Consider the following 6,624-nt stretch of genomic DNA (forward strand, 5'->3'; position numbering starts at 1 on the left):
CCTTAGCAGATACCTAAATGAAGAACTTCACATACACATATGTTGCAAATGAAGCAAAGTACACAGAAGGCTACATCCGAACTATGTGGTAACACCATAGGTTCATAGAGCAGTACAAGGATAACTGCCTTGTGGGCCATTTTAAGTCTAGCCAATTACTCCATGTGAGTATAAAACCCTGTACCTTGTGTCTGTAAGGTAAATACATGAACATTATGCCAACCTCCCAATACAGATCTGCTGCTGCATATATCAGAGTGCTACAAATTTGTATCAAACAGCAGCTACTCAGTCTGTTGTACTGGAAAAAGTCACGTTTGGCAGAATGGATTGCATCCTTGCTTGTTTTTCATACTCACCAAAAAAGCATGTTTTTGTAACCTTGGACTGATCCCACTTAACTCACAATTTACCATATTTGTTATGTTAAATAAAAGTATCATATCCAAAGTCAGGTTGAATTTAAATATTTCTCTCCAGAATACATCTATGCTTTTGTTTGAGATCACATGGATATTGAAATATTTGAGATCAGGAGTGTTTGATGACACAGTTAACTCAGTCTACAAAACAGTTGAGTGATCCTGCTAATTCCTGCTCACGTAGCTGTTACCATATTGCTCAGATGTTACAGAAGAATGAAACTCATGGCGGTTATTAAATTTGGGGAGGGGTTTGTTGAGCCAGCCCACATCCTAGCTGTTAGTCATTGCCTGAGGTGTATCTCATTGTTGTAATTCCAATACAGATTGCATTTCTGTGAACTGCTGGAAAGCTGATAGATTTGCTGTCAAATGCAGAATTGGAAGCAATTCCAAACTGATAAGTACACTTTTTGTAACTTAATTTGCACTGTGCTGTATTTATACACTTGCCTATTATTTATAGTGGTGCTGTATTGTTTCTGTCTCTTGTTGTCTCCACTGTATTTTTTTCTCAGGGTAGCTCAAGCTAGTTTCAGGGAGGGGGTTGTTGAACCAGCCCACATCCTAGCTGTTAGTCATTGCCTGGGGTGTATCTCATTGTTCTAATTCCAATACAGATTGCATTTCTGTGAACTGCTGGAAAGCTGATAGATTTGTTGTGAGCAGCATAATTGGAATCAATTCCAAACTGATAAGTACACTTTTTGCAACTTAATTTGCACTGTGCTGTATCTATACACTTGCCTGTTATTTATAGTGGTTCTGTATTGTTTCTGTCTCTTGTTGTCTCCACTGTGTTTTTTTCTCAGGGTAGCTCAAGCTAGTTTCAGGGAGGGGGTTGTTGAGCCAGCCCACATCCTAGCTGTTAGTCATTGCATGAGGTGTATCTCATTGTTGTAATTCCAATACAGACTGCATTTCTGTGAACTGCTAGAAAGCTGATAGATTTGTTGTGAGCTGCAGAATTGGAATCTATTCCAAACTGATAAGTACACTTTTTGCAACTTAATTTGCACTGTGCTGTATTAATACACTTGCCTATTATTTATAATGGTGCTGTATTGTTTCTGTCTCTTGTTGTCTCCACTGTGTTTCTCCCACCCTCCCTGTTCTTGTCTTGGTGTTAATCTTGGTGGCTTTGAAACTGCCCACCCCTTTTGTAAGTTTGTATTTGGATACTCCTTCTGGGCCTAACTCATTTGCTCACTCAACTGAGTGCAGTGAGATCATATTCTGATTTCAGGCACTCCTACTGTGTACAAAGAGAGCATTTGAGAAGGACATCCCCTGTAGCCTCTTAATCCTGCTGTGTTCCCCTCCTTAAAAAAAAAAATAAATATATATATATATATATATATATATATATATATATATATATATATATATATTCAGCTACTCTTACTGTAGCTGTCTTAGTTGCTTTTCTGCGTGCTGTAATCTGTTCAGTTGTTCTTACTCTGCACTTATTACTGCTTGTTAGTAGCCTTCTAATTTAATGCCTTCTGCACTTGTTTTTTTAGTCATTTGTTAATTTAATTGCATTTAATTAAACTGTATTTGCCGTAATATTGATACACGTGTGCTAGCCTGCACTGCACTTGAATTGTATTTACTGCTGTTTTAGCTGCTTTTCTTTAAAAAAAAATTCCTAGCTTGTTTTCTGCCTTTTCTGTAACTTGGCTAGTCCAGATACAGACTTGCTGTATCCAGGACTGTTTGTAAGCTCCTGAGCCCCCCCCCCAAGCCTTTCTGTTTTGGAGGGAAGCCTTCTAGCTTATCAGTGGGAGTGGTAAGCACTTGGTAGCCTATTTACCACAGGAGGAGAGGTTTCTGGCCCAGAAATTATAGTTTATTGGCCGTTTGGGAAGCTCTTCCATCTCCTTCAACCTTCTGATTCAAAAGCCTTTGTTTGTGCTTGTTTCCTGCCTTTCCTGTTACTAGTCTAGTCCAGGTACAGATTTGTTGCATCCAGGACTCTTTGTAAGCTTCTGAGCGCCTCCCCCCCCAAGCCTTTCTGTGTTGGAGGGAAGTCTTCTAGTTTATCAGTGGGAGTGGTAAGCATCAGGTAGCCTATCTACCATGGGAAGAGTGGGTTCTGGCCCATAAATTGTAGTTTATTGGCCATTTAGGCAGTTTTCCATATATTTCAACTTGCTGGCTTAAAAGCCTGCATTTGCGCTTGTTCCCCACCTTTCCTGTAACTAGTCTAGTCCAGGTATAGATTTGCTGTATGCAGGACTCTTTGTAAGCTTCTGAGCCTCCCAAGCCTTTCTATGTTGGAGGGAAGCCTTCTAGTTTATCAGTTGGAGTGGTAAGCATTAGGTAGCCTATCTACCACAAGAGGAGTGGTTCCTGGCCCAGTAATTTTAGCTACTGGCCGTTTGGGCAGTTTTTTCCCATCTCTTTCAACTTCCTGGTTTAAAAGCCACACTTGCACTGTTTCCCACCTTTCCTGTTACCAGCCTAGTCCAGATACAGAGTTGCTGTATCCAGGACTGTTGGTAGGCTTCTGAGCCCCGCAAGCCTTTCTGTGTTGGAGGGAAGCCTTCTAGCTTACCACTGGGAGTGGTAAGCACTAGGCAGCCTATCTACCACAAGAGGAGTGGTTCTGGCCCAGAAATTGTAGTTTATTGGCCGTTTGGGCAGTTTTTTCCATCTCTCTCAACTTTCTGGTTTTAAAGCCGATGTATGCGCTTGATCCCCACCTTTTCCGTAACTAGTCTAGCCCAGGTACAGATTTGCTGTATCCAGAACTGTTTATAAGCTTCTGAGCCCCCCAAGCCTTTGTGTTGGAGTGCAGCCTTCTAGCTTATCAGTGGGAGTGGTAAGTACTAGATAGCCTGTCTACCACAAGAGGAGTGGTTCCTGGCCCAGGAATTGTAGTTTATTGATAATTCTGGAAGTTGTCCATCTCTTTCAACTTTCTGGTTTAAAAGACCACATCTGCACTTGTTTCCCATCTTTCCTGTAACTAACCTACTGGAAAACACTAGAAAGCCTTAAATTGATACAAGCCTTCTAGCTTAAAATAGAGACTTTGGAATGATTGAGTATCAGTTTTCTGTATTTTCTTGCTGTACTTAACTGTTTTCCGCCTAAACGCAGATTTTTCCAGCACTTATTGTGATTTAAAAGCTTGTTTTTTTCACATATTGTACTTATTTGACTGTTTGCACTTTTAAAATGTTGTTTTTGTTTAAATAAATTATTTAACTGTTGTAGGCCACACCCTAAAGTGCGATAGCGTTTTCTAATCGCTTGTAGTCGTTTACAGCTGTTTTAAGTGTACTTTTTACTGTTTTTGCCTTATCTTTTCAAAAAAAAACAAAACAAACAAAAAAAAAAATTCTTGTTTCCCGCCTTTGTAAGCTAGAATAATCCAGTTTTCAGGCTAGTGCTGAATTCAGGGCTGTGTTACAAGTTTCTGAGTTGCCTATACCTTACTTGGATAGAGGGAAGTTTCTCTGTTCACCTGTGAAAGAGGGGAACTTTGCGCATCCATCTGTCCCTGGAGGAGTGGTTCCAGCCCAAAAGTTAGTAGTTTAAAAACCGCGTTTGCATGGTTTTGTGCACCGGGCAGCACCGGTTAGCTAGGGATAAATTATTCCCGGTTCCACTAAGTCTCCTCTCCAGTTTTTCACTTGAAACTAGTCTAACTCTCAACCTAAGCACTCAAAAAGCATCCTACAGTCTAGCACTTGCTCAGACCTAATAGCAAGCACTAATATACCCCATCACTTGACTGCCCAGCAGGGTAAGGCTCTTTATACACCCCTCACCAACCAAGCGACTAAGCAGCTCACCCTACTATTCAGGCATGACCAAAAGGCAACTTCAGGTGTACTCTCCAGTCCAGCTGGTTTATTTGGGTATCCTGAGGCAATGTTACAACTGCCTCATGTACACAGACAGCCCTCTACGCCTACTACAAAACACTAACATATGCGAGAGATGCAATTATACAGCCAAACTGGAGGCTAAGGTCTCAATCCAGCTTATCTTTATGACATCATAATGCCCTTCAATGACAGGCAATGTCATCCCACCAAAGCTGAAGTTGTTATGAATCCTCTCCACAAACCTGGGTAGAAAGATAATCCAGATAAGTGTATATTAATCAGGGAAGAAACCCATAATTTGGGCTATATAATAGGTAGGGGGATTGTAAACCCCCTGCTGAATAAGATAAAGCAGTTAAGCAATGGCTTATGCCTACTAAAAAAAAAAAAAAAAAAAAAAAAACAGTTAAGGCAATTTAGGCTCTTTGAGTTATCAAACATTCAGTCAAGACCTTGCTGTCATCATTTGCCCTCGGACTGACCTAACCAAAGTTAAGACTCCATTGAAAGTTCAATGAGCAAATAAGCTGATCAGGCCTTTAGGAATCAGAAAAAGCTGTTTTATTTGGAATATGTGTTGATAGGCTTTGACTTATCTAACCCAGCCACTGGGGATGCACAAGCCAGTGCGTTTCTTTGTGCCAGTCACTGGGTGGCAGTGAAGAGTTACCAAATAGCTGGGTAACTACAGCAGAGCTAGTAAGAGAGATAGCTAGATGGGTGCTTGGTGTGACATCTGGAAAGAGGAAGGAGGACAAGGAGACCTGGTGGTGGAATGAAGAAGTACAGGAGAGTATACAGAGAAAGAGGTTGGCGAAAGAAGAAGTGGGATTGTCAAAGAGATGAAGAAAGTAGACAAGAGTATAAGGAGATGAGGTGCATGGCAAAGAGAGAGGTGGCAAAGGCTAAGGATAAGGCATATGAAGAGCTGTGTAAAAGGCTGGACACTAAGGAGGGAGAAAAGGACCTGTACCGATTGGCTAGACAGAGGGACCAAGCTAGTAAAGATGTGCAGCAGGTAAGGGTGATAAAGGATAATGAGGGAAACGTACTCACAAGTGAGGAGAGTGTGTTGAGCAGATGGAAAGAGTACTTTGAGGGGTTGATGAATGAAGAGAATGAGAGGGAGAGAAAGTTGTATGATGTGCGGATAGTGAATCATGAAGTGCAGTGGATTAGCAAGGAGGAAGTAAGGATAGCTATGAAGAGGATGAAGAACGGAAAGGCTGTTGGTCCAGATGACATACCTGTGGAAGCATGGAGGTATTTAGGTGAAATGGCAGTGGAGTTTTTAACTAGATTGTTTAATGAAATCTTGGAAAGTGAGAGGATGCCTGAGGAATGGAGAAAAAGTGTTTTGGTACCGATTTTTAAGAATAAGGGTGATGTGCAGAGCTGTAGTAAATACAGAGGGATTAAACTGATCAGTCACAGCATGAAGTTATGGGAAAGAGTAGTGAAAGATAGGTTAAGAAGGGAGGTGATGATTAGTGATCAGCACTATGGTTTCATGCCAGGAAAGAGCACTACAGATGTGATGTTTGCTCTGAGAGTGTTGATGGAGAAGTACAGAGAAGGTCAGAAGGAGTTGCATTGTGTCTTTGTGGATTTAGAGAAAGCATATGACAGGGTGCCTAGAGAGGAGTTGTGGTATTGTATGAGGAAGTCGGGAGTATCAGAGAAGTATGTAAGAGTGGTACAAGATATGTACGAGGGTAGTGTGACAGTGGTGAGGTCTGCGGTGGGAGTGACGGATGCGTTTAAGGTGGAGGTGGGATTACATCAAGGATTAGCTCTGAGCCCTTTCTTATTTGCAATGGTGATGGACAGGTTGACAGACGAGATCAGACAGGAGACCCCATGGACTATGATGTTTGCAGATGACATTGTGATCTGTAGTGAGAGTAGGGAACAGGTGGAGGAGACCCTGGAGAGGTGGAGATATGCTCTAAGGAGAAGAGGAATGAAGGTCAGCAGGACAAAGACAGAATATATGTGTGTGAATGAGAGGAAGGATAGAGGAATGGTGAGGATGCAGGGAGTAGAGGTGGTGAACGTGAATGAGTTTAAGTACTTGGGATCAACAGTTCAGAGTAATGGTGAGTGTGAAAGAGAGGTGAAGAAGAGAGTACAGGCAGGATGGAGTGGGTGGAGAAGAGTGTCAGGAGTAATTTGTGACAGACGAGTACCAGCCAGAGTGAAAGGGAAGGTCTACAAGAGGGTAGTGAGACCAGCTATGTTATACAGATTGGAGACAGTGGCATTGACAAAAAGGCAGGAGTCAGAGCTTGACATGGCAGAGTTGAAGATGTTAAGATTTGCACTGGGTGTGACAAGGATGGACAGGATTAGGAATAAGT

General features: G+C 41.8%; 1 protein-coding gene across 1 annotated transcript in view; it reads left to right on the plus strand.

Annotated features, from left to right (window-relative positions):
* LOC122797038 (histamine H3 receptor-like) overlaps window positions 1-6,624 on the plus strand; it is a 92,038-nt gene that overhangs the window by 1,109 nt on the left and 84,305 nt on the right. The window lies entirely within an intron of this gene.

Source organism: Protopterus annectens, chromosome 3.part0 (assembly GCF_019279795.1).
Source record: "Protopterus annectens isolate FY-2018-M chromosome 3.part0, PAN1.0, whole genome shotgun sequence".
In the NCBI taxonomy this organism is placed as follows: domain Eukaryota; kingdom Metazoa; phylum Chordata; order Ceratodontiformes; family Protopteridae; genus Protopterus; species Protopterus annectens.